Source organism: Nycticebus coucang, chromosome 14 (assembly GCF_027406575.1).
Source record: "Nycticebus coucang isolate mNycCou1 chromosome 14, mNycCou1.pri, whole genome shotgun sequence".
NCBI classification, from domain to species: domain Eukaryota; kingdom Metazoa; phylum Chordata; class Mammalia; order Primates; family Lorisidae; genus Nycticebus; species Nycticebus coucang.
The window spans coordinates 66,543,123-66,570,825 of record NC_069793.1 but is presented as its reverse complement, the minus strand read 5'-3'; the positions used below and the strand labels follow the sequence as shown (position 1 = coordinate 66,570,825).

The 27,703-nt window shown below is 42.0% G+C and overlaps 1 protein-coding gene across 2 annotated transcripts in view; it reads left to right on the top strand.

Annotated features, from left to right (window-relative positions):
- The first annotated feature begins 2,014 nt into the window (after positions 1-2,014).
- FAM168A (family with sequence similarity 168 member A) overlaps positions 2,015-27,703 on the top strand; it is a 221,834-nt gene continuing 196,145 nt past the window's right edge. For both annotated transcript variants that reach the window (XM_053560546.1, XM_053560544.1), the window contains exon 1: positions 2,015-2,298. The gene's annotated coding sequence lies outside the window, so the exon portion shown is untranslated. The remainder of the gene's footprint in view (positions 2,299-27,703) is intronic.

The following is a 27,703-nucleotide window of genomic DNA, read 5'->3' as shown; positions in this document are numbered from 1 at the left end:
GTGGCAGGTGCCTGTAATCCCAGCTATTCAGGAGGCTGAGGCAAGAGAATCGCCTAAACCCAGGAGTTGGAGGTTGCTGTGAGCTGTGATGTCATTGCACTCTACCAAGGGTGATAAAGTGAGACTCTGTCTCTAAATATATATATATATATTATAATTGAATACATGATTTATGTTAAATCAGAGGTAACCTGATACCATATTCTGTATTCTGGAAGTGCTGGGAACAGGTGTCAGAACAAAGAAAAATTTCTTTTCAAGCTGGATATACCTATAGTCCCAGCAATGAAAGAGGGTGAGGCCAGAGGATCCCTTGAGTCCAAGAGGAATTCCAGGAAGTTCGAGGCTGCAGCGAGCTATGACCTTGCCACTGCACTCCAGCCTGGCTGACAGAGTGAGACCCTGTCTCTTAAAAAAAAAAAAGTGGCTCAGTCCGTAAGGCCCCGGCCCCATATACCGAGGGTGGCGGGTTCAAACCCCGCCCCGGTCAAACTGCAACCAAAAATAGCCGGGCGTTGTGGCGGGCGCCTGTAGTCCCAGCTACTCGGGAGGCTGAGGCAAGAGAAGCGCTTAAGCCCAGGAGTTGGAGGTTGCTGTGAGCTGTGTGAGGCCACGGCACTCTACCGAGGGCCATAAAGTGAGACTCTGTCTCTACAAAAAAAAAAAGTTTTTTTTCAAGTGCAAGAGTTATGTATTCAGTCTATAGATAATGCTCTGTGTAGGTACAGCTTTATTACATCATTATTTGTTTTCAGAGTGGAAGTGTTGAGCTCAGAAAAAGAATCAGACAGGCAGTCCTGAAGCACCATGAGGTAATGAGAAGCCGTGAAAGATTCTAGGCAGCAAAGAGAAGTTGCTGGATTTGGAAATCATATTTTTTTTGAAATAGTCTTACAGCGTAAAAAATGATATGCGCCCCTTTTAAACAATTGAGGCAATATGAAAGTGAAAATTACTTATAATCTGACATCCTTTCCCCCAAGATAATCACTAGTAATATTTTGGGGAACCTCTTCCTGAAATTTCTGCATGCTTACAGAGTATTGTCTCAAACTTAACATAAATTGCACCCATTTAAACATCCTGTTCCGTAATAAATTTTTTCTTCTCAGGAATAAATGGTGAATAGCTTTTTATGTCAACAAATAGATAGATTGGTCTCATCATTTTAAATGGCTGCTTGGTACTGCATATGTAATATATAAAACACGATTTCTTTAACCAGATCCCTATCGATGAACATTAATACCCTCTCAATCAACAGCCTCATATGACAACTTTGTGCATTCATCCTTTTAAAATCGTTCGATTATCTTTTAAAGATATATTTTTAAAAGTAATGGAGCTGGGTCAAGAAGTATGCCCTTTTTACATTTGGATTCAAGTTGCCTAATCATCCTCAAATTTGCAAGGAGACCGGTGAGCAAGCAGCTGCGTTAGTTCCAGTGTGAGAAAGCGGCAACAAGGATGGCGAAGAAAGTACAGAATCACAGGTGATCTAGCTAGCCTACTTAGGCCTATCCTTGGTGGGCTGGCGTATTCCTTTGCTTTTTCCTCTCTTTCTCTTCTTTTTCTTAACATGGAGGAAGAAGCGAGAACTCCATCTCCCAGCATTTCGCAGGGATCACACTCCCTGGGAACTGTAGTATCGGGTCTCAGAAGGGTCAGGAGAGAGGGTGGGAGGCTGTGGAGCACGCTGGGAGATGTAGTTTAGCGAGGGGCGGCCGCTGTATGCCTATGCAAAGAGGCTGGAGACTGCGAGCATTTCCCCTGGCCGGATGGGAGCTCTGGGCAACCTGACATACCTCACTGGTGGTCTTGGAATCTACAAAAGCAGCCTGAGGACAGTTGGCTTTATTCCATTGTCCGTGACCAGAGAGGGCGCGGCCCCTCGACATTGGGCGCGCGGAGGGAGGCGCAGACCCCGGACGGACGGAGCAGGGCATGCCGGGAGTTGTGGTCCTGGCGCGCTGAGACTGTGGGACGTGTCGCGGTGCCGCGCCGGCTCCTCCTTCCCCGCCCTACTCAGCGGTCCTCAGCCTGCTCCCTCCTTCACCTCCTCCCTCGCCCGCAGCCGAGCGTCCCCTCCCCCCACCCGTCGGGCTCCTCGGCGGCTACTGCAGAGGATTCAGAGCCGAGTCGCTGAGGAGGAGGAGGCTCCGGTCCCTGCGCGCCATCCGCCACCTTACTGGACACGGGCAAAGGAGCGAGAGCGTCGCAGCTGTAGCCTCTACAGAAGACAAGGGCATCGCCGCCTCAGCCATCGCCGCCGCCGTTTTCGCCTGCAGCCGCTCGCCGGTGAGGATACCTCCCCAAAACCCGGTCCGCTTGTCTTGAGCCTGGGCCAGCGGTGCTGGGGAGAATGAGAGTGGGGGCTGCCGAACCCCCATGCCGGTTGCGGGGGAGGGGATGAGGTTGCGGCAGAATTGCGGGCTGAAGGGTAGACTTGTCCGAGAGCGGGCTGGGGGTGGGGTGAGGGTGGGACCCCAGCAGGTTGGGGGGCGGGCATTGAGCAAGGAGGACTTTTAATGGGAATAACCGAACCTGGGACGGCAGAGTGGGGTGGCGGCGTCGGATTGGAATTTGGGATGATCTTAGGGTAAGGGGGAAGATGAGCCTGGACTGAGGTGGCTTTTATTGGGGGAGGGGATTGAATGAAGGTGGTGATTTGGGTTGGCCTGAAGCACTTGACAGCTTGGGATCTGAGCTTGGGTGGGGGATATGGGGAATGATTTCTGTAGAGTGGGATGTACAGGGTTGGAGAAGACCCTAGGTAGTGTTAATTTAAGAAGGTGGAATTTAGGGTCGACCTGGGCAGGCTGATGGAGGTGGTAGGAGCTGGGGGTGAGGGGCTTGGAATGGGTTGAGACCCGAGCTTGAAGTGGGTGTTTGTCATCTAGGGATGGTGGAATTTGTGGAGACTTATGGAATAGCATGGGATAGGATAGAGCAGAAGAGGTGGAATTTGGTTTTTTACTGGGGTGGGCTGATGGACATTGGAATAGGATCTGGTGGGCATGAGATGTTCAATGAAGGGTGTGTGATGGTGAGCTGGCAGAAGGGGTCAAACTGGAAGTTAGGCCCAAAATGGGAGAACAAGGATTGAAATTGGGGGTGGGGCACAGTGCAATAGGATTTAGGGTGATTTTAGAATCTCTGGAAGGTGGCTCCTTGTGAGGTTGAGGCAGAGGGCACATAAAGACATCACTGGGCTAGACTCATTGGAAAGGAGGACAGTCGCAGGTCGTGAGCAAGGTTGGCTTATGATATCTTTTAAGAAAATGTCCCTTGGCCAAGTTGGTAAGTTTTGGAGAGGAATGCTAGAGATGAGCTGGTGGGTCTAGAGAGGTTGTTGCTGATGGTGAGGTGGCAGAGGGGAAATTTAAGAAATGGGAGATTTGGAGTTGCTAGTATGGATGGAGCAGAGAGATGGAAAGGGATAGTGAGCAGTCCTGGGAAGAAGTGGGTTGGATTATTATGGAGAGGCAGGATTTAGGATAGTCTTCAAGAAACACAAGAGTGTTAGAGGTCAGAATACTTTCAGAATACTTAAATGGACAGATTTGGTGGCTGTGGTTGGGGGGAGGAGAGTAAGGTTGTTAGAGACTTAGCAGGGGTCACAGAAGGCACATTAAAGAATCCTAAAAGACATTATAAGCTGTTAGTTTGATCTTTTTGTTTGTTTGTTTCATTTATAGTAGTGTCATTTGGAAGCAAAACCATTATCTTCATAATACTTGGAAGCTCAAAGGGTAAGGTTAAGAGGGGCTTCGGGGTTAACATAGAATTAGGGAGGGGAGGATGTCTTCCATTCTTATAGTATAAGAAGAAAGTTGGGGGGTGGTGCCTGTGGCTCAAAGGAGTAGGGCGCTGGCCCCATATACCAGAGGTGGTGGGTTCAAAATAAAAAAAGAAAGTTGGGGACAAATGTACTTCCAAACTAAAAGGTGGGAGAAGATGAAACTAGAATGTTATAGATACCTTTCTATATGATGTCTCTGCCTTCTCCTTTCCCCCATCCCCTTGGTGCATTTAAAAACTAGTCCTAGAATTTGGAAGTTAAATAGATTTGATGAGCTTGAGATTGTTAAGGGTGCAGTCCTTGCTTGAGAACTGATGAATGAGGCTGAAAAATATGAGACGGAATTTATTTTCTAGGCAGGCGACATGCATATAAGCAAAAAGAGCTTAACACCCCCCCCCCCAGTTGATTGCTTGAAGACTCCATTTATTGGTGTCCTGGTTTGCAAGGCAATTAGGCCCATCATTGTATTGCAGGCTAATAATCCTGAGATGAGTCTTGGCACCACCACTTTATGTAAACAGAGAGAAGACAGGAAATGTGGAAATGGTCATAAATATTCATTGGTGAGATGGTTTGGTACTGATGAAGTTTTTATATGATTCTCTTTTGACATTTTTTGATAAGGTTTAAAATAATTGGACTGTATTTCTATAGATTTAATTTTCTTCTGAGGGAATTCAGATGTCAGAATTCTGTCAGATATGGATAAAGTATATGTAGTCATTTTTATTTTATTTTTTAGGGAATGATGTTGATATAGGCACATTGCATTAAGTACAGAAACATTACCTTCAACTATTCATCAGAAATTTGATTTATAGGTTTGTGATACGCTTGTTCTCATGGCAGAATGGTGATGATGGAAGATAGAGAAGAGGGTAAATGGAGGGAACATCTTTAGGGAAACAGTTCTCTGGACTTAATTGCGTTAAGTATGATATGCTAAACATGAAGTGGCTGTTGATTAGATCTCAAACTGAGGAAAAAATGGGGAGGAGGGATGTAAAGAAAATAAAATTGGCACCAGTGAGATCAAAATAATTTTTTTTGTTTTTGTTCAAGCTTCAGAGTTCAACTTGCAAACAAACTGAGCACATAAAAAAACCCATTTAGAGTTTTTTTTTTTTTTGGTAGTTTCAAAATGGGTAGAATGATGGAAAGATGGATTTATCCTTTGAATTGAGAGTGTTTTGTTATGAAGAAGCTTTCTGTATTACAGTAAAAATCAGGTTTGAGCAGTTACCTGTAATTCAATGAGAGTATAATCTAACTAATGCAAGCATTTCTCTTTATAACTTTACTCTGGGGTCCAGACATTGTTTTTGTGGCTCTGCAGGCTTGGTCTAGAGATGGGATGTTTATATTAAAACCCTAGCTTTTGAAGGCTTGAAATGAAAAGTAATCACCTGGGAGAAATGTATTGGTGGATTTTTTTTTTTTTGCCACAGTTTTGATCACCCGTGCAGTAGTAATGGAGTATCTTTACCTCATTTGGTGCTCCAGATACCTGCGGAGAAGAAGAGAGCAGATGGAGATATTGGTAGACAGATGCCTTGGTAGAATGAATAGAGTCCAGGCTTAAAATCTCAGTTCTACTGAGTGAGAACTCAGTAGAACTCTACTGTTTGAAAACTGAGTGATTTCAGTAAAGTCATTAAAACCTTTCATACTTAGTGGTAATAGTTACACAACAGTGTGAATGTACTTAGTGCCACTGAATCATATGCTTATATTTAGTTAAATTTAAGAAAAAAACCCTGAAAAACTAAAAAACCAAAAACCTTTCGTACATTACAGAGCCGTCAAGGGGAACAAACCGGTTCATGTCCTGAAAACATTGTGCATATATGAAAAAAATCTATTCACTATTTATTTATTTATTAATGCCTGCTAAGTGCCAGGGGAAATAAAAAAATGATCCAAAAGCAGTTGTCAAGGAGCTTTCAGTGCCATGAGAGAGATAGAAAATTTAAATATAGTGAAAGGAATGAAGCAAAATGAACACAGTAGTTATGAGTATGGGTTTCTGAAATCTATCTGCTACTTATTCTCTAAACAACTATCTGACCATGGGCTCATCTGTAAAGTGGGGATAATAGAAGTAATCTCATTGGGTTGTTTAGAGAATTAAAATAATCTGTGGGAAGCAGTTAACACAGAATGTTATGAAGTACACATTGGAAAAATAATAGTTGTTGCTATTATTATTAGAGTTATAGGCAGAAGCTAGAATAGTGAATAGCCTTGTGTGTCCTACCAATGAATTATTATTATGTTATTCTATTATTTATTAAGGAGATATTATTTTGTATTATTATGATCTCATGATTTATCTGTATATATGCATGTTTATGCTGCATATTTGGATTTTTATAGTCTAGGAACTTTTAAACAGTTCTTTAACTGCCAAGAAAAGTACTAAACAGATGTTAACTGTTAGCGTCTCATCTGTAAAATAACAAAAACTCTGTTGTAAGAGGTTAAATGACTTGTTTAAGGTTACACAGCCAATAAGTAGAAAGTCAGAAAAATTCTGATTCTTCAACCCTGTTTATATCTTCTTTTTAAGTTGTGAAATATGCCATATTTATAAAAGTATATGTAACATAAATCTACAATTTATTTTGTATTTTTAATTTTTTTAATTTTTTTGAGACAGAGTCTCAAGCTGTTGCCCTGAGTAGAGTGCTGTAGCGTCATAGCTCACAGCAACCTCAAACTATTTTTTTTTTGTAGAGACAGAGTCTCACTTTATGGCCCTCGGTAAAGAGCTGTGGCATCACAGCTCACAGCAACCTCCAACTCCTGGGCTTAAGCGATTCTCTTGCCTCAGCCTCTCAAGTAGCTGGGACTACAGGCGCCCGCCACAATGCCCAGCTATTTTTTTTTTTTTTGTAGAGACAGAGTTTCACTTTATTGCCCTCCGTAGAGTGCCGTGGCGTCACACGGCTCACAGCAACCTCCAACTCCTGGGCTTAGGCGATTCTCCTGCCTCAGCCTCCTGAGTAGCTGGGACTATAGGCACCAGCCACGATGCCCGGCTATTTTTTTTTGTTGCAGTTTGGCCGGGGCTGGGTTCGAACCCGCCACCCTCGGCATATGGGGCCGGCACCCTACTCACTGAGCCACAGGCGCCGCCCTAATGCCCAGCTATTTTTTAGTTGCAGTTCAGCCGGGGCCGGGTTTGAACCCGCCACCCTCGGTATATGGGGCCGGCGCCCTACCGATTGAGCCACAGGCGCCGCCTGCAACCTCAAACTATTGGGCTCAAGTGATCCTCTTGCCCTAGATTTTCTATTTTTAGTAGAGACAGGGTCTTGCTTTTGCTCAGGCTCAGGCTGGTCTTGAACTTGTGAGCTCAATCAATCCACTCGCCTCGGCTTCCCAGAGTTGCTAGGATTACAGACATGAGCCACCATGCCCAGCCTAAATCCACAATTTAAAGAATACCAAATTGCTGTACTTGCTAACCAGCTTAACTGATAAAAGATTTCTAATGTCTTAAAAAACCTCTTCAGAGGCCCTGATTGAATCTTTCTTTTGCCTTCCCTCAGAGGTAATCGCTTTCCTAAATTTTATGTGAATAATGTCCTTGCTTTTCTTTATACTTTTGCCAACATGTACCTATTCCTAAAAATAAATTTTTTACCTTTGCAACTTTTTATAATGGAATCATAGTGTAAGTATCCCTCTGCGACTTGCTTTATTCTTATTTTTTAAACAAGCTTCATTTCTTCTACCATTAAATAATATATGCTCATGATGGAAACTGAAAATTACAAAAAAAAATAAAAAGAAGCAAAATTATTATCTATAGTGCTGTTGCTCAGTAACATTTCTATGCATATACTGAAGAATATGGCTAGTCCAGATAGCAAGAAGACCTTACCTTTTGGATCATCACATTACCCAGTTGTGGATCAGTCATACTTAGAAACAGGAATAGGAGAGTAGTAGAATAGGAGGGTATAACTCTGAAGGAGCACTGTGTTGGAGAGTTTTCTTGTTGGCAGAAGTTCTACATGTATATATATTCTAGATCAGTAGTTCTCAATGTTCCTAATGCCACGACCCTTTAATACAGTTCCTAATGTTGTGGTGACCCCCCCCACCCATAAAATTATTTTCGTTGCTACTTCATAACTGTAATTTTGCTACTGTTATGAATCGTAATGTAAATATCTGATATTAGGCGACCCCTGTGAAAGGGTTGTTCAACCCCCAAAGGGATCGTGAACCATACGTTGAGAACTGTTCTAGATTCTGATTCTTTGTTATATCTGTTTGAAGCTTCATGCCATGTTTTGGCAAGTCACTTAACTCTTTTGGTTAGAATATTTATGCATCTTTTTTTTTTTTACAAAGTGGCACATGGTTCCTCACCTGATTGTGGAGGAGGGTCTGTCATCTGATGCACAAGAGAGTATCATGAACCGGAAATCTTCAGTTAATACAGATCAGAAGCTTAGTAACCTACCTGCAGAAATTTTTTTTGTGTAAGAAATTTAGAATGCAAATTCATTAATAATCTGTGGGAACTTAAGTTATCTGTAAATTGTGGCTCAAATGAGATAATAAATATGAGAATACTTTTTAAACTATAAAGAACTGTAGAAATGTCAGTTGCTTTTTCATCTTTTCTAGTTTATAAAACTGAAATCAGGGTACCCTACTCATAATTAAGAAGCTTTTCATATTTGGTTTATTGCCTTTCTGAAGGGGAAGAAATATGTGAAGGTCAGTTCATAGTTTCTGTCTTGAAATTAGAAAATTGTTGTATGTAATGAGTGGGACAGAAAAAGTGCCAGAGGACTGTCTCCTGCTGAATTTATGAGACCTGGTTCCACATTAACTGTGGTAGCTGCTCTAAGTGAAACAATTGAGGCTTTATTGAGTGGAGAATGCAGCATACACTGTTGCTCTTCATTGTCCTGACAAATACAGTCATTTCCCTCTTAGTTTTCTACCTGTAACTTATTTTAGAGAAAGTGGTGAAGTATGAAAGATTGTATATGTGTAAAAGGGAGATAATATTCCATTGTTGGCTTGATTATGGATTAAATGAGAGCAGAACGACAAAGTACCTAGAACACTGACAGGCATATACATAGTTGGTACTTAATGTAGTACCAATTATTATTATTTATATTTTATTTTACTTATGATTTGTTTAGAGCTAATTTTTCTTCCAGGCTGTTCTTTTGTTACTCAGTATTTTCCTGGGCTATATCTCCCCTTGCTTAGTTTACATTTGGAATGTATTTACAAATGTAAATTTATTTTAATAATATCAGTAAAGAAAAGTAAAGACTGTAAATCCCTAACTGCAACACATTCCAAGGTCAAGGAGGTGGTTTTGTGCATGACAGTTTTAAGACATCTGTTCAGCAGGTATCTACTGAGTGATTATTAGATGGTAGGCAGTAAGGAAGTGCTGGGAATCAGGGATATGAGATTAAAACTCCCTGTTCTTAAAGAGCTTATGTCTAATGGGGAATTAGATACGTCACACATAACTGTAGGATAGTGGGATAAATGCTACAGTGGAGGCATGGACAAAGGGCATGGGGAGGATAGAGGTTGGCATGGTCTGCAAAGCAGGGAAGAGAGAGATGCTTAGAGGAGTTAATGCTTGAGGTGAGACCTGAAGGTTATGTGAATATGAGGGGGAAGGAGCGGTTTGGAATGAGTCATCTTAAGATTACACACAGTCTTCCTTAATTGTTCTCTCCCTGTGTTTAGGTAGGCTTTAGTTTGTACTAACCTTTAAGGTCTTTTTAGGGTATGTGTGTACCTACTGGAAAACTAAATAAGCCAATCCCCAATTTTTTTTTAGACAGAGTCTCATTTTGTTGCCCTTGGTAGAGTGCTGTGGTGTCATAGCTCACAGCAACCTCAAAGTCTAGGGCTCAAGCTGTCCTCTTACTCAGCCTCCCTAGTAGCTATGACTTCACACAGGGTCTCACTATTGCTCAAGCTGGTCTTGAACTCATGAGCTCCACTTGCCTCAGCCTCCCAGAGTGCTAGGATTACAGGTGTGAGCCACTGCACCTGGCCTCCAATCCCCAATCTTGCTGTACTGTCATGCTACTACTTTTTCCAGATGCTGTGCTCTCCTTAGTAAATTCCTTATTCCTTCCTTTGTCCATCAGATGAGGTGTACTATTGGACATAGTTCATTTTTGCTCATCCTTTAAGAAGAGATTTTTGAAATTGTGAAAATTGCTGATATATTCTTGTTTGTTAGTTTTGTAGAGACTGGGTCTTACTTATTGCTCAGGCTGGAGTACAGTGGTGTGATCATGGCTCGCTATAACCTCCACCTCCTGGGCTCAAGTGATCCTCCTGACTCAGCCTCCTGAATAGCTAGGACTATAGGTGTGTACCACCACACTGGGCTAATTTTTAAACTTTTTTGTAGAGATAGGGTCATGCCATGTTGCTCTGGCTTATCTCCAACTCCTGGGCTCAAATGATCCTCCGACCTCAGCCTCCTAGAGAGCTTGGATTATGGGTGTGAGCCACTGCACCCAGCTGAAAATAACTGATATTTAAGGAAAGGTCTTCATTGTTTTTACTTTGCTATTCATTAGGGTTGGCTCCTTGGCTCACTGGATGTTTTTAGAGGCTTTCCTTGAATAGTCTTGCCCATATGCTGATAACTCTTAATTGTCTATCTGTAGCTCAGAGCTTTCTCCTGTGCTTCAGACTCATCTGTCTGCCTGGCTACTATCTCACACCTATACTGCATTAATTTCAATGATCCTCAAATTCAGTATGTCTAAGATGGAACTCGTTTTCCCCATCTTCTTCTGACTTCCCTCTCTTTCCACTCCTTCCCTCACAAAAAGTTAAAATCATATTTTTGTAGTTTTGTCCTAACTTAAAAGACATTACCATTTATTTAGTTATTCAAGATATGAATCTATCATTAGTCTTTTCTTCCCCTCTATCTCTCATAGCCAAACATAAACTCGTCTGTTGGTTTTTGTTTTTGAGACAGAGTCTCACTTTATTGCCCTCAGTAAAGTACCCTGGTGTCATAGCTCATACCAACCTTAAACTCTCAGACTCAAGCGATTCTTTTCTTCATTCTCCCTAGTAGCTGGGACTATAGGTGCCAGCCATGATGTCCAGCTATTTTTAGAGACAGGGTCTCACTCTTGCTCAGGCCGGTCTCGAACCCTCGAGCTCAGGCAGTCTACCTCCTCAGCCTCCCAGAGTGCTAGGATTATAGGTGTGATCCACGACATCTGGCCCAATATAAACTCTTCTAAATGGAGTCCAGTGGCTTACTTTGGGAGGCTGAGGTGGGTGGATTGCTCAAGCTCAGGTTTAAGACTAGCCTCATCAAGAGTGGGACCTCATTTCTACTAAAAGTAGAAAAACTAGCTGGGCGCTGTGGTGGGCACCTGTCTTCCCAGCTATTGGGGAGGCTGAGGCAAGAAGATTACTTGAGTTTGAGGTTGCTGTGAGCTATGATGCCATGGCACTCTACCCAGAGTGACAAAGTGAGACTCTGTCTCCAAAAAAAAATCTAGAATTCAGCCCCCTATTCCTACTACTACTAATTTAGTTTAGGTACTAACCTCACCTGGACAAAGGTAGTAGCCTCCTAACTGGTGTCTATAACTTTTATCTCGTAAACCTATGTTCTGTTCCACCCAGCAGCCAGGACATCTACCCAACACATGTATGTCTATGTCACTCCCTTGTTTATATCCCTTCATTGGCTCCTTATCATGACATATTATGTTTTCTGTGACCTGGTCGTATATACTTCTGCCTGATATCTCATCACTGATTATACTGAGTGACATGAATGGTAGGTATGTGGTTTCTACAGACAACTTATGGTCACATACCATTGCACATGCTATTGTTCTTTTGTTTATCTTTTTTTTTGAGACAGCGTCTCACTTTGTCATCCTTGATAGAATGTCATGGTGTCACAGCTCACAGCAACCTCAAACTCTTGGGCTCAAAGTGATCCTTTTGCCTCAGCCTCCCAAGTAGCTGGGACAAGAGGCACGAACCACAACGCCCGGCTATTTTTTTTTTTTTTTTTGTAGAGACAGAGTCTCACTTTATGGCCCTCGGTAGAGTGCCGTGGCCTCACACAGCTCACAGCAACCTCCAACTCCTGGGCTTAGGCGATTCTCTTGCCTCAGCCTCCCGAGTAGCTGGGACTACAGGCGCCCGCCACAACGCCCGGCTATTTTTTTGGTTGCAGTTTGGCCGGGGCCGGGTTTGAACCCGCCACCCTCGGTATATGGGGCCGGCGCCTTACTGACTGAGCCACAGGCACCGCCCGACGCCCGGCTATTTTTTAGAGACAGGCTCTCACTCTTGCTCAGGTTGTTCTCAAGCAATCGACCTGCCTCGGTCTACCAGAATGCTGGGATTACAGGTGTGAGCCACTGCACTGGCCTTTTGTTCATCGTTTTTTTTTTTTTTTTTTTTTTATTGTTGGGGATTCATTGAGGGTACAATAAGCCAGGTTACACTGATTGCAATTATTAGGTAAAGTCCCTCTTGCAATCATGTCTTGCCCCCATAAAGTGTGACACACACCAAGGCCCCACCCCCCTCCCTCCTTCCCTCTTTCTGCTTCCCCCCCCATAACCATAATTGTCATTAATTGTCCTCATATCAAAATTGAGTACATAGGATTCATGCTTCTCCATTCTTATGATGCTTTACTAAGAATAATGTCTTCCACGTCCATCCAGGTTAATACGAAGGATGTAAAGTCTCCATTTCTTTTAATGGCTGAATAGTATTCCATGGTATACATATACCACAGCTTGTTAATCCATTCCTGGGTTGGTGGGCATTTAGGCTGTTTCCACATTTTGGCGATTGTAAATTGAGCTGCAATAAACAGTCTAGTACAAGTGTCCTTATGATAAAAGGATTTTTTTCCTTCTGGGTAGATGCTTGTTCATCGTTTTAGGTTAGATGTATCATCTCCCCTAAGAATTCTTTCAAAATCTGTAAGGTTGTCACAGACAACAAAGTGCCCTCATTTTGTTCCTAGGGAGCATCTAGTACATCTCTCTGTCATGTAGCACTTGCCCTACTGTTTCTGTATGCTCCATCACTTAACTATAAATTTTGTGAGGGCAGGGACTATGTCCTAGATACTTTTATAGTCCTAGCTCCTGGAGTGTATCCTGCAAGTAAAGAGTGATTAATTTTTGAACTAAATCTATTGGGAATAGTTGACAAATAGTGTAATATTCTAATGAGTAGGTAGATTTTTTTCTTCCAGATGTGGGCATTTATTTCTTTGTTATTATTTTGAGACAGTCTCACTCTGTTTCCCTGGATAGAGTGTTGTAGCATCGTAGCTTATGGCAACCTCAAACTCTTGGGCTCAAGCAATTCTCTTGCCTTAGCCTCCCCAGGAGTATCTGGGACTACAGGTGCCTGCCACAACCACAGTGCCTGGCTTATTTTTTTCTTTTTGAGACAGGGTCTCGCTCTTGTTTAGGCTAGTCTCAAACTCAGAAGCTCAGGCGATCCACCCACCTCAGCTTCCCAGAGTGCTAGGATTACAGGTGTAAGCCACTGTGCCTGGCCAGTATTTTAGTTTTCTAATGTGTCTTCTTCCTTTTATTTTATGTTGATAGCAAAAATCTGTCAGTAAATATAGTTTTTTTTTTTTTTTTTTTTTTTGAGGAAAGGTCTTGTTCTGTCACCCTGGCTGGAGTGCAGTGGTTAGAGCATACCTCAATGTAAGTTGGAACTCCTGGGCTGAAGCTATTTTCCCACCTCAGTCTCCCGAGTAGCTGGGACTACAGGTGCTGGCCACCTTAATCAGCTAATTTTTTTTTTTCTTTTTTGAGACAATCTTACTATGTTGCTCTCGGTAGAGTGCTGTGGTATCACAGCTCACAGCAACGTCAAACTCTTGGGCTTAAGCGATTCTCTAGCCTCAGCCTCCTGAGTAGCTGGGACTATAGGCGCCTGCCACAATGCCCGGCTATTTTTTTGTTGCAGTTGTTTAGCTGGCCCTGGCCGGGTTCGAACCTGCCACCCTTGTTGTATGTGGCTGGTGCTGTTACCACTATGCTCCGGGCGCTGAGCCTGTTTTTTTTTTTTTAAATTGAGACAAGGTCTCTTTTTGATTTCCATACAGCACAGTGGCATCATGATAACTCACTACAACCTCAAAGTAATGGGCTCAAGTAATCTTCCTGGCTCAGTCTCCTGAAAACCTGGGGCACAGGTATGTACTTCTGTGCCTGACTAATTTTTTAATTTTTTTGTAGAAATGGGCTTTTGTTGTTGCCCAGGTTGGTCTTAAACTCCTGGTCTTAAGTAATCCTCCAGCTTTGGCTCCTGGAGTGCTAAGATTACAGGTATGAGCCACCAAACCCTGCCTAATTTTTTTTTTTTTTTAATTTTTTGTGAAGATAGGATCTTACTGTATTGCCCAGGCTGGTCTTGAACTCCTGGGCTCAAGTGATCCTCCTACCTCAGCCTCCCAAAGGGTTGGGATTACAGGTATAAGCCACCATTACTGGCCTATTAGTAAATATAGTTCTACTATTTATACTTAAGCAGATATAACTAAACTGTTTTATTTGCTCTATAGTGTGTAGGTTGGTCACATGGCATTATTTTCATTTTAAGAAGGAAGAAATTGGGCAGTGCCTGTGGCTCAAAGGAGTAGGGCACTGGCCTCATATGCCAGCGGTGGTGGGTTCAAGCCTGGCCCAGGCAAAAAACTGCAAAAAAAAAAAAGAAGGAAGAAATTAAGATTTAAGAGGGTAGGCTCAGCGCCCGTAGTATAGTGGTTATCGTGCCAGCCACATACACCAAAGCTGGTGGGTTTGAACCCAGTCTGGGCTAGCTAAACAACAATGACAACCACAACAAAAAATAGCTGGGTGTTGTGGTGGATACCTATAGTCCCAGCTACTTGGGAGGCTAAGCCAAGAGAATGGCTTAAGCCCAAGAGTTTGAGGTTGCTGTGAGCTGTGATGCTGCCACGGCACTGTACCGGGGGCTACATAGTGAGACTGTCTCAAAAAAAAAAAAGATTTAAGAGGGTAATTTATCTCAGGCCTTAGGACAAGTAGGGCATAAGGATAGGAAGGCAAAGGGGATCTAATATTTGAGTATCTGTGGTAGACAATGTGCTATGTGCTTCCTCTATATATAATTTAATTCTCGTATTTCCATGGTGTAAGGAATCCTGCCCATTTTACAGAAGGTGAAACTGAAGCAATTGAAGACTGTAGGGGATTAAGTAGTTTGCATTTGGTTCCATAGCTGGTAAGAGAAGAAAAGCTTGTATTAAAAATCTGATCTGCCGGGCGGCGCCTGTGGCTCAGCGGGTAGGGCGCCGGTCCCATATGCCGGAGGTGGCGGGTTCAAACCCAGCCCCGGCCAAAAAAAAAAAAAAAAAAAAATCTGATCTGCCTTGTCCAAAGCCCTGTTCTTTTTGCTGTACTATATATAAATCTTCCTGGTTTTAAACTGTTCGATCCGTAGTCTTTGACCTAAATAGATAGCTAGTGTCCAGCTACTTAATTTGAATCAGATGAGGAGCTGTTTAAGGGAAGAAAAAAAAAAAAAAAGAGAGAAATAGAGACATGACTCAGTTTTACCCTGGACCAGTGGTAACAGAACTTCTGTTGATGAGCCTGTGGCAGGTATGTATATGGGTGTATGCGTATATAAAAAACATCAATATAAAGGAAATTATATTGAAATGTATGTAATTCATAGGAAAAAATGCACAAGAAGTATAATCAGGTCTTCAGATTGAGAAAGGGAACATGAGGACAGCGCCTGTGGCTCAAGGAGTAGGGCGCCAGTCCTGGATGCCGGAGGTGGCGGGTTCAAACACAGCCCCGGCCAAAAACCACAAAAAAAAAAAAAAAAGAGAAAGGGAACACGATTCTCTCTTCTAAGGAAACCAGTAAATTTCCGGTACCATAGATTATTTTTGCTTGTTTATGAACTTTCATAAGGTATGACTGGTTTTTGTATTCACTGTTATTTGTGAGACTCATTTATATTCTTTATGTAAGTATAGTTTATTCTTGCTCATTGCTACATAGCAGCAGTTCTCAAAAATTGTGGTGTCTTCACATTCTTACTTAATATTGAGGACTCCACAGTCCTTTTGTTTGTGGGCTACATATATAAATATTTACTGTATTAAAATTTAAAACTGAGTTTTAATTTTTTTTTTTTTGTAGAGACAGAGTCTCACTGTACCGCCCTCGGGTAGAGTGCCGTGGTGTCACACGGCTCACAGCAACCTCTAACTCTTGGGCTTACGCGATTCTCTTGCCTCAGCCTCTGGAGTAGCTGGGACTACAGGCGCCCACCACAACGCCCGGCTATTTTTTTTTTTTTTGTTGCAGTTTGGCCGGGGCTGGGTTTGAACCCGCCACCCTCGGCATATGGGGCTGGCGCCATACTCACTGAGCCACAGGCGCCGCCCTAAGTTTTTAATTTTTATTTTTTTTAGAGACAGAGTCTTACTTTGTTGCCCTCGGTAGAGTGCTGTAGTGTCACAGCTCACAGCAACCTCCAGCTCTTGGGTTTAGGTGATTCTCTTGCCTCCTGAGTAGCTGGGACTACAGGTGCCCGCCACAATGCCTGGCTATTTTTTTGTTGCAGTCTGGCCGGGGCCGAATTCCAACCTGCAACCCTTGGTATATGGGGCCAGTGCCCTACTTAAAACTGAGTTTTTAAAGTGTTTAATTTATTTAAAACCCTCTGTTACATGTTAACATATTTTTATGAAAATAAGTATCCTAAACCAAAGAAATTAGAAGAGAGCAGGCTTGGTGGCTCGCTCTGGTAAACCCAGCGCTTTGGGAGGTTGAGATGGGAGGATTGCTTGAGGCCGAGAGTTTGAGACCAGCTTGGGCAACATGGTGAGACCCCATCTGTACAAAAACTAAAATAATTAGCTGAGTTTGGTAGCACATGTCTGTAAGTCCAGCTACTGACTAGAGGAGAGTGAGGTGAGAGCATTGCTTGAGCCTAGGAATTTGAGGTTAACAGTCAACTGTGATTGGGCGACTGTACTCAAGCCTGGGTGACAGAGTGAGATCTTGTTTCTATAAAAAGATAAAAGTTTAAAAAAAGAATATTTTACAATTTTCCAAAAAAAATTTTTTTTATTAAATCATAGCTGTGTACATTAATCCAGTCATGGGGTACAATGTGCTGGTTTATATACAATTTGAAATATTTGTCTTTTTTTTTTTTTGAGATAGAGCCTCAAGCTGTTGCCCTCGGTAGTGGCATCACAGCTCACAGCAACTTCCAACTCCTGGGCTCAAGCGATTCTCCTGCCTCCACCTCCCAAGTAGCTGGGACTAGAGGCGCCTGCCACAACACCCGGCTATTTTTTGGTTGTAGCTGTCATTGTTGTTTGGTGGGCCTGGGCTGGATTCGAACTCGCCAGCTCAGATGTATGTGGCTGGCGCCTTAGCTGCTTGAGCCATAGGCGCAGAGCCCAATTTGGAATATTTTCACCAAACTGATTAATGTAGCCTTCACAGCCAAATTTTCTTTTTTTTGTAGAGACAGAGTTTCACTTTATTGCCCTCAGTAGAGTGCCGAGGCGTCACACAGCTCACAGCAACCTCCAACTCCTGGGCTTAGGCGATTCTCCTGCCTCAGCCTCCCAAGTAGCTGGGACCACAGGCGCCCGCCACAATGCCCGGCTTTTTTTTTTTTTTTTTTTTTTGTTGCAGTTTGGCCGGGGCTGGGTTTGAACCCGCCACCCTCGGTATATGGGGCCCGCACCCTGCTCACTGAGCCACAGGCGCTGCCCAAATGTGAGTTTTTTCTTTTTTTTTTTTGTAGAGACAGAGTCTCACTTTACTGCCCTCAGTAGAGTGCCGTGGCCTCACACAGCTCACAGCAACCGTGGCCTCACACAGCTCACAGCAACCTCCAGCTCTTGGGCTTATGTGATTCTCTTGCCTCAGCCTCCCGAGCAGCTGGGACTACAGGCGCCCAGCTGCAACGCCCAGCTATTTTTTTGTTGCAGTTCGGCCGGGGCTGGGTTTGAACCCACCACCCTCGGTATATGGGGCTGGCGCCCTACTCACTGAGCCACAGGTGCTGCCCACAGCCAAAATTTTTAAATGTCTAATTGGATTCATTTCTGCTTCTGCATTCAGTCTGTTGTGATTGGTTGTTTTGTATGGAGTATATAAAGAAAATATAGTGCATGTAAATAGTTAGAAAAGGGAGGGATGTTTTTAAGTATCTTTTTAGATAATTGTGGCTATTCACCTTTAATACCACACCAAAACTTGAAAGTTTCTTGAGGTCTATTGCTTTGTGGAATCTGAAACCATGTTAATGACCTTTTCATGTTTTGTTACATTAAAAACCATTGGTTTGTTTTGTATTTTGAATAGATCATTTACCCGCAAATGACTTTGTAGCATCACGGATTGGTCATTTGGAAAATACTGATTCACTGAGTGTCTTAGTCTGCTTTGGCTTAAATAATACACATTTATTTTCTCATAGTTTTGGAAGCTAAAAGTCCAAGATCAATTAAGGTTCTAATGTGATCAGTTTCCAATGAGAGCTGTCCTGGATTGTAGATGGCCACCTTTTCTATGTGTCCTCACATAATGGGTTGGTGGGGGAAGAGAGAGTGAGTATAACCAGAAAAATTCTCTGGTATTTCTTATTAAAGGCACTAATCCCATCATGGCAGCACCACCTTCATAACCTTATCTAAACCTAATTATAAACCATCTAACCTTAATTGTCCCCCAAAGGCCCCATTTCTAAATGCCATCACATTGGGGGATAGGACTTCAACTTAGGAATTTTGAGGGGACACATTTCAATCTATATCACTGAGTTATGTAGATCTTCTGAATGTCGATGTATTCTATTGTATAATGTTAAAAAATCACATTTGTTAATTTTACCAGCAATCTCATCAGACAAGTCTTTTCTAATTTTTGCTTGAAAGCTCAAATTTTATCATTGGCAATAAATACTGACAATTGTTTTTCTTGAAGTGACAGTCTCACATTGTTCATTTTTGAAAAAGGTCTGTTAAACATCCAAGTTGAGTAATCCTTATTTTTTTTGCCAGTCGTTCTTTCAAGTAAAAATGTTTTTTGAAAAAGCAGCTAATTCAGTTTGTAACTCAGTTGCACAAGTTCTTTAGTGCTTTTCTTTGAGACAATTCTTGTACTTGGATGTGTAGCAGAAATACTTTATTTGTACATTCCATTTCTTCATGCAAAATCTTAAAAAGATATCTGATTAAGGATTGAAATTTAATAAAATCAACTATTTTTTTTTTGAGACAGAGATCTTATTATGTTGCCTGGTTACTCCTTTCCTGAAGTTATCCTCCTTGCCTCACCCTTCTGAGTAGCTAGGACTAGATGTGTGCACCACAACTCCTAGCTAAGAGTAATCATTTTTACAACTTCATCCAGAAACTAGGTTTTCAGTGAAAGTGAAACTAGGTTTTCTTCTTTTTTTTTTTTAAAACGTGGTTATGAAGAATGCAGTGATAGCATTACAGTTTAGTGTCACTGCCTTGATTCAGTTTTGTTTGTTATTAAGATTATGTTTCTAGGCTTTATTTATTTTTTATTAGGGGAATAGCTGGTTTTGTCAAACCTTTACTAAAAATACTATTTGAAAGCCGTTGTGAATGTAGTTTTTTTTTCCCTTGGCTTAGCAGAACCAAAAAACTTTAGCATTGAGAAGTTTTACAACTTTGCCAGGATGTTAGAAAATCTTTGGGTTTGGTGATTAGGTGTGAAGTGGCATTTATAAAATTGTGCATAGCTCTGTGTAAACGTGTTTTGTGAGTACATTAGGTCCTCATTCTTAACTGAGAGCATTTACAATAGAAAAAAGAAAAAGATGAAGAAGCCATAGCCAAGCAAAATTGGTAATGACTTTGGTTTTTCACTGTGATTGGATACAGAAGAATGGAGAGAGAGGTAGGCTAGATAAGTCATGGTGCTAAACATTATTTTACCTTCTAGTTAGCTCTCCACTACAGCCTAGAACCTTAGTTCTGGGGCTGGGGAGTTAACATTGTATACCTACATTGTGTTAGCCCCTGTTATCTTAACGCAACCTCACAAATTCACTGTAGGGTGATCAAAATTATCTTATTTTACGTGTGAGAAAACTTAGGCCTAGAGATGTTGAGCCTTTGTGGGCTCATCAGCCAGTAAGTGGCTGGGGTTTTATTTATCCCCAGACTTTCCTGCCCCCAAAGCCTATGAGTGCTCTTTCTTATGTGCCATGCTGCCTTCTGGGGACAGAGATTCATGGATTACTCATGTATCCCTCATACTTGGAACCTAGCAGAAACTTAGCACATTTTTGTGGTGTAACTGAGTCAATGCTAAATGAGTGAACCAGTTTTTACAGAATACTGAGCTATGTCTATGTTGGTGCTACAAAGTACAGAGTGATACAGTGGTTTTGCACACAAGGATCTTTTCATTGTCTTTTATTATGGGGAAAGGGTCAATCATTTTGATGATAAACTCTGTAAAACAATTTAAATAATTTGGATATTTAGGAATTTGAGAGATCTAATATGATGAATTTTCCCTAGATTATTAATTATCTCTTTAGAAATATATAGCACCTCTGTTTTATTCTGGCTTATCTCCTTACTAACTATGAGACCTTAGGCATGTTACTTAATTTTTCTATATCTCGTTTTTTTTAATCTTTAATAAGGGAAGGGTAGCAAAACTACTACATAATTCCTAGGTAGTTATGAGGATTGAATGAGATAATTCATACAAAGAACTTTCCACAGTGCTTGGCATGTATTAATTACTCAGCAAATGGTAGCTGTTATTGATTTATCCTTCTGGAGTAGAAGTATGGGATTTATGTGACTTTCAGTGTATGGAGAAGTAACAATGTTTTGGCTTTAAGCATTTTTATTAGATAAATGAAGAACTGTATTTATTGGTTTTTATATTTTGGGATTTGTTTTCTGCTTGTAGCTTACTTGGTCTTCTTGGCAACAGAGCCCAAACTTTGGCTATTTGCCTGGATTTCTTGGTGAACCAATGCAGGTATGGTGTGACCTTTGACTATCCATGAGTTTTTCTTTTTCTTTCTTTCTTTTTTTTTGAGACATAGTCTCACTATGTCTCTCTCAGTAGAGTGCTGTGGTGTCACAGCTCACAGCAACCTCAAACCCTTGGGCTTTAGCGATTCTCTTGCCTCAGCCTCCTGAGTAGCTGGGACTACAGGCGCCTACCACAATGCCCGGCTATTGTTTTAGGTTGCAGTTGTCATTGTTGTTTAGTAGGTTGAGCTGGGCTCGAACCTGCTAGCCTTGGTGTATGTGGCTGGTGCCCTACTCACTGAGCCTGCTTTTTTTTTCTTTAAGAGACTGAGTCTCACTCTGTCGATCTGCATCTGCGTGGAGAATGATAACACAGTGAGAGCTCATTGTCACTTGGAATTCCTGCCTCAAGCCATCCTAACTTCAGCCTCCTGACTAGCTAGGACTATATAGGTGTCCTAGCTGGCTAATTCTTAAAACTTTTTGCAGAGATGGTCTCTGTATGTTACTCAGCCTGGTCTTGAATTCTTGGGCTCAAGTGATTCTTCCACCTTGGCCTCCCAAAGTGCTGGGATTATAGGCGTGAGCCATCGTACCTAGCCTCCATTAACTTTTTAAACTTTTGGTCTGGATTCTGGTAAAACAGATTGGATTGTTCTGGAGAGTTCACTGAGGTTAATAATTCTTTCTCAATTAAAAATGTCAGTGAATGTGAGAAACACCCCTTTCTAAATTTTTTCAACTACACCAGTCGTCATTGTGAGGATTTGATATTTCTCCCGAGTACCCTGCCCCAGTAGCAAAGGAGGAGGTTTTAAAAAAATTTTTATTTTCTTACTTGCATTTATTTTTGTTGGTGGTAATATTATCCTTATTTTGAGATTTATGGCTTGGACCGTACATTTTGATCACGCTGCAGAATTATGGAGGGAAAAACCAACTCCATTCTAATAATGAGCATATCTAAAAGTCTGCCCTTCAACCCATTGTCATTATAGGAGCACTATCTTCTAGAAGTAAGTTAGCATGAAACTCTATCAAACTCGTAGCTAATTAAAACCTCTGAGATGAGGTTCAGGTTTCCTGGTATAGTATCTGGGATTAGGGAGAGGCAGATCAGGATCCTCCCCCTAGCTTCCTTGACAGTGTCATTCATTGTTTGTCTCTCCTTCCAGTTTGTACATTTTACCTCCAGCACGGCTGAAGTGTGTATTGTACTATGCTTGCAGTTCTTCAGATATGCCATGCCTCTTCTGTCACGGTCTTTGTGCATGCTCTTCTCTTAGCCTATCCAGCTCTTTGTTACTCTTAATTGGTTTGCTGTGACTCAGCCTTTAAGACTCAGTCTAGGAGTTAACCTTTTGCAGACAGCTTTCCATGACTTTCCTACGTTGAGATAAAGTACCCCATCTCTAGGTTACTCTGATTGTAATTATCCATTTTTTTTTTTTTTTGTTATTTGTTGGTCTTACTTTCAGTGGGCAGGGTCTGATTAACCTTTTATTCTTTTTTTTTTTTTTTTTTTGGTTTTTGGCCGGGGCTAGGTTTGAACCTGCCACCTCCGCCATGTGGGACCGACGCCCTACTCCTTGAGCCACAGGCGCCGCCCTAACCTTTTATTTTTATAACCTGTTTCGGGATCTTGCATACAATAGGAGCTAGTAAGGATTTGTCAAGTGAATCCACAGTTGTAGGCTGGTCTCTTAGCAGCTGTAATTTTCCAACAAGTCATCATTACTCCATGTTGTTCTAGGCTGAGTTTTAATAGAGTAGCTCTTCTGTCATGGCTGTTGCCCCATCTCCCTGCCCCTTCTGTTGTCTCCACTCTGTTTCAGCCCATTTTCATGAAGCTGTCCTCTACTCTTTACCTGGAGATGGGTAAGTGGAACTGTGTACGCAGTGGACACAAAATACTCAGCAAGAAATTTATTTGTGACTGATTCTGGTATCACACTTGGAATGATTGAAGATCACAGTGGTGAATGGAGAAGCTGGGATTTTAGAATTGCTTTTCTGACTCTCAGTCTAATATTCTTTTCTCTGCTCCCATGTTTCCTCTTTATTAACCTTTGGTGGATTTTAACTTATAAATAATGTAAAGTATGTGCTGCAAAACCAAATTTGATCAATTTTTTCTGCGTTTGATTTTTCTTTTGAGACAGAGTCTCACTTGGTCATCCTTGGTAGAGTGCCATGGCATCTTAGCTCACAACAACCTCAAACTCTTGGGTTCAAGTGATCCTCTTGCCTCAGCCTCCCAAGTAGGTGGGACTACAGGTGCCCACCACAATGCCCAGCTATTTTTTAGAGATGAAGTCTTGCTCTGGCTCAGGCTGGTCTCAAACCTGTGAGCTCAGGTGATCCACCCACCTCAGCCTTGCATTTTATTTTTATTTTATTTTTTTGAGACAGAGCCTTAAGCTGTCACCCTGGGTAGAGTGACGTGGCATCACATCTCCAACTCCTGGGCTCAAGCAATTCTCCTGCCTCCGCCTTCCAAGTAGCTGGGACTACAGGCACCTGCCAGCCATCACTGTTGTTTGGTGGGCCCTGGCTGGATTTGAACTTGCCAGGTCAGGAATATGTGGCTGGCACCTTAGCTGCTTGAGCCACAGGTGCTGAGCTTGCATTTGATTTTTAAAAATTGAAATAGAGGGGTGGCGCCTGTGGCTCAATGGAGTAGGGTGCCAGCTCCATATGCCGGAGGTGGCGAGTTCAAACCCAGCCTCGGCCACAAATTGCAAAAAAAAAAAAAAAATTGAAATAGAGGATTTGACTTACCTTTTTGGTGGTGGGGTGACTGAGACTTCAAGAACTATGGCTTTTTTGTTTCTTTTTTTCTTTTCTTTTTTTTGAGACAGTCTTACTTTGTCCCCCCATAGTTAAGTGCCATGGCATCATCAGAGCTCATAATACCGGCAACCTCTTGGGCTCAAGCAATCCTCATGCCTCACCTTCCCAAGTAGCTGGGACTATGGACGGCCACCACAACTCCCAGCTAATTTTTCTATTTTGGTAGAGATAGGGGTCTCACTCTTGCTCAGGCTGGTCTTGAATTCCTGAGCTCAAGTGATCCACTGGCGTTGGCCTCCTGGAGTGCTAGGATCATAGGCATGATCCACTGTGCCTGGCCAGAAAATAAGGGGGTTTTATGACTGCTCTGTTAAGCCCTTAGTAGTTTCTAACTGATGATTTTTTTTTTTTTTGAGACAGAGTCTCAAGCTGTCACCTGGGTAGGGTGCCATGGCATCATAGCTCAAAGTAACCTCCCACTTGGGCTCAAGAGATCCTCTTGCCTCAGTTTTTCTATTTTTAGTAGAGATAGGGTCTCGCTTTTACTCAGGCTGGTCTCAAACTCATGAGCTCAAGCAATCTTCTCACCTTCCCAGAGTGCTCAGATTATAGTTGTGAACTGTAGTGCCCAGCCGCTAACTGATGATTAATTATAATTCTCAAAAGCATTTTACTCAGAGTCTAACACAATAACTAAGAAAATGCCAGGAAGGCTATGTTAACCAGTGTGATGAAAATGTGTCAAACGGTCTATAAAACCAGTGTATGGTGCCCCATGATCGCATTAATGTACACAGCTATGATTTAATAAAAAAAAAAAAAGGCATTTTACTTAGAGTCTTAGAGCTAGCAAAAATAATCATTTTTGTACACATTCAGATTCAGTCAGCATGGGTATTGGCGTCTGTCTTAGGTTAGTTTTGATGATACACAGAGATGATAAGATGTGGTCACTGTCTTCAAGGAGCTCCCAGTTGAAAGGGAGATAGGTATACACAGATATATTACAGTTCATTGTGTTGTAGATGCTATAAAATAAGTAGCAGAAAGGAGTATTAAAACCCTTTTTGGGGGTGAGTTATTGGAGGAGTAGAAACCTGAGTTTATTTGTAAAAGAGACTAGGTCTTGCCTGTGTACAGTTCTGAATACAGTCAGAAGACCTGAAGTTGGACCCCGGTTCATCCACTTACTAGCTTTCTGACTTGGGTAAGTTGTTTAAGAATTTTGAATCTCTCGGGAGGCTGAGGCAAGAGAATCGCTTAAGCCCAGGAGTTGGAGGTTGCTGTGAGCTGTGTGAGGCCATGGCACTCTACCGAGGGCCATAAAGTGAGACTCTGTCTCTACAAAAAAAACAAAAAAAAGAATTTTGAATCTCTGTTTTTTCCCCCTGTAAAATGAGGATAATCTTGTCTATATCTACCTTTAAAAGTTGTTGTAAGGATTTAATACATGTAAAAGAACCTCATAAATGTGTGCTATACTCTGGTTTTTGTTTTTTATTTACTCACTGACAATAGTATTTTGACAGATTTGAGCATCAGTTTCATACCCACACCAGCAATAAGTGAGAAAAAGATTGAGCATAATTAGTATGTAGATGTCATTTAAAAAGTGCTAATACTGTAAGCATCGTGAATTAGGGCAAAGATGTTAAAGTCCAGAATCCATGAAAACTTTGATTCTGTGCTATTATCGAAGATGCTGCTTACGGTACCTAATGAATGGTTTCTGAAAAATTATTGAGTGTGGTTCTGAATGGCTTAGATAGTAAAAAGCCAAATGGAAAAGTCTCCATTTCCTATCAGAAGACCTACGCTTGGCTTGGTGCCCGTAGCACAGTGGTTACAGAGCCAGCCACATGCACCCATGCTGGCGGGTTTGAGCCCGGCCCAGCTAAACAACAATGACAACTGCAACAAGAAAATAGCTGGGCTTTGTGGCGGGTGCCTGTAGTCCCAGCTACTTGGGAGGTTGAGGCAAGAGAATCACTTAAGCCCAAGAGTCTGAGGTTGCTGTGGGCTGTGACGCCACAGCACTCTACTGAGAGTAAAAAAGTGAAACTGTGTTTCAAAAAAAAAAAAGAAGAAGAAAACTTAAGTTTTCTTAAGCCACCCCAGTAATGTGGCTTATGTTTGTGCCACTGTGGAAGATTATGTAACATTTCAGGATTTCATTTTCTCTATTAATAAAACAGAAAAATAGCGATTACTTTGTAGACTGTGAATTAGGTATAAATTGGGTAAAATGTTTACCACTAGCCTTCATCAGTTAAAGGTAAATTAAACTTTCCCATTCATTGGAGTAGTCATCTTCAGAGAAAATGGCGGGGGTTGGGGTGGGGTGCAGTGTCATTTATACTATACTGACACTAATAGTATTTTACTTCCTTCTTCAAGAATTCAAGTTTATTCCTCAGAATAATTTTACTAGGTAAGTTTAAATCACAGTGGTTGCTCTCTCTGTTTGGGTGGCTTGGATGAAGATGAAATCCACCAAAGAAAGAAGGACTGGGCGGCACCTGTGGCTCAGTGAGTAGGGCGCCAGCCCCATATACCGAGGGTGGTGGGTTCAAACCCAGCCCCGGCCAAACTGCAACAAAAAAATAGCCGGGTGCTGTAGCGGGCGCCTGTAGTCCCAGCTACTCGGGAGGCTGAGGCAAGAGAATCACATAAGCCCAAGAGCTGGAGGTTGCTGTGAGCCGTGTGACGCCATGGCACTCTACCGAGGGTGGTAAAGTGAGACTGTCTCTACAAAAAAAAAAAAAAGAAAGAAGGACTGAGTCTTTAGTACCCTGTGTACCTCTATAATACCTGTAGACTCCCTGAAAATCAAGTGGGCTTGGATTTGGACATTCTCAGTAGAAAGGGTTAAAGGCTGATGGGACCATAAAGACAGAGATGTTTAGGTAGTTGATAGATCTTGCAGTTTAACTTGATTCCTAGATAGAAGCTGGATTCATCTGCTACTTGAGAAGTAAAATTTCAAGAGACCAAAACCAGATCTGAATCTCACTTTTCTAGTCTGGATCTCTTTAGTGCTATTTTATCCTGGATGCACAATAGATGGCAACCTCATTTTTATGCATGAAGGTAGATAATTCTTCAAATTAAAGATGGAAGATGACTGTTCTCACCAGAGATGGTTTTTTTTGGGAGACAGAGTCTCACTATGTTGCCCTCAGTAGAGTGCTGTGGTGTCACAGCTCACAGCAACCTTAATTTCTTGGGCTTACGCAATTCTTTTTTTTTTTTATTATTATTAAATCATAGCTGTGTACATTAATGTGATCATGGGGCACCATACACTGGTTTTAAGGATCATTTGACACATTTTCATCACACTGGTTAACATAGCCTTCCTGGCATTTTCTTAGTTATTGTGTTAAGACATTTATATTCTACATTTACTAAGTTTCACATGTACCCATGTAAGATGCACTGCAGGTGTAATAGCTTAAGTAATTCTTAAGGGCTTCAGCCTCCCGAGTAGCTGGGATTACAGGTACTCATCACAACGCCTGGCTAGTTTTTGGTTGCAGTTGTAATTGTTGTTTAGCAGGCCCAGGCTGGGCATAAACCTGCTAGACGAGGTATCTGTGGCCGGTACCCTACTTACTGAGCTACGGGCGCTGAGCCCAGAGATGGTTTTATACAATCAACTTGCAAAAATATAAGAGATAGCAAGGGAGAGAAGAAAATTATATTTTTATTTTCTTCTGTTACTCTTATTTTTGTAAGCTATAGAAAAGCAGGATACCTTCCTTATCCCTAGTGCCTGGCCCAGAATAGATACTTAAAAAAATATTTGAAATGGCTTGGTGCCTATAGCTCAGCAGTTAGGGCACCAGCCACATACACCAGATCTGGCGGGTTCGAACCTGGCCTGGGCCTACCAAACAGCAATGACAACTGCAACAACAACAAAATAGCTGGGCAGTATGGCAAATGCCTTTAGTTCCAGCTACTCAGGAGGCTGAGGTAAGAGGACTCGCTTAAGCCCAAGAGTTTGAGATTGCTGTGAGCTGTGATGC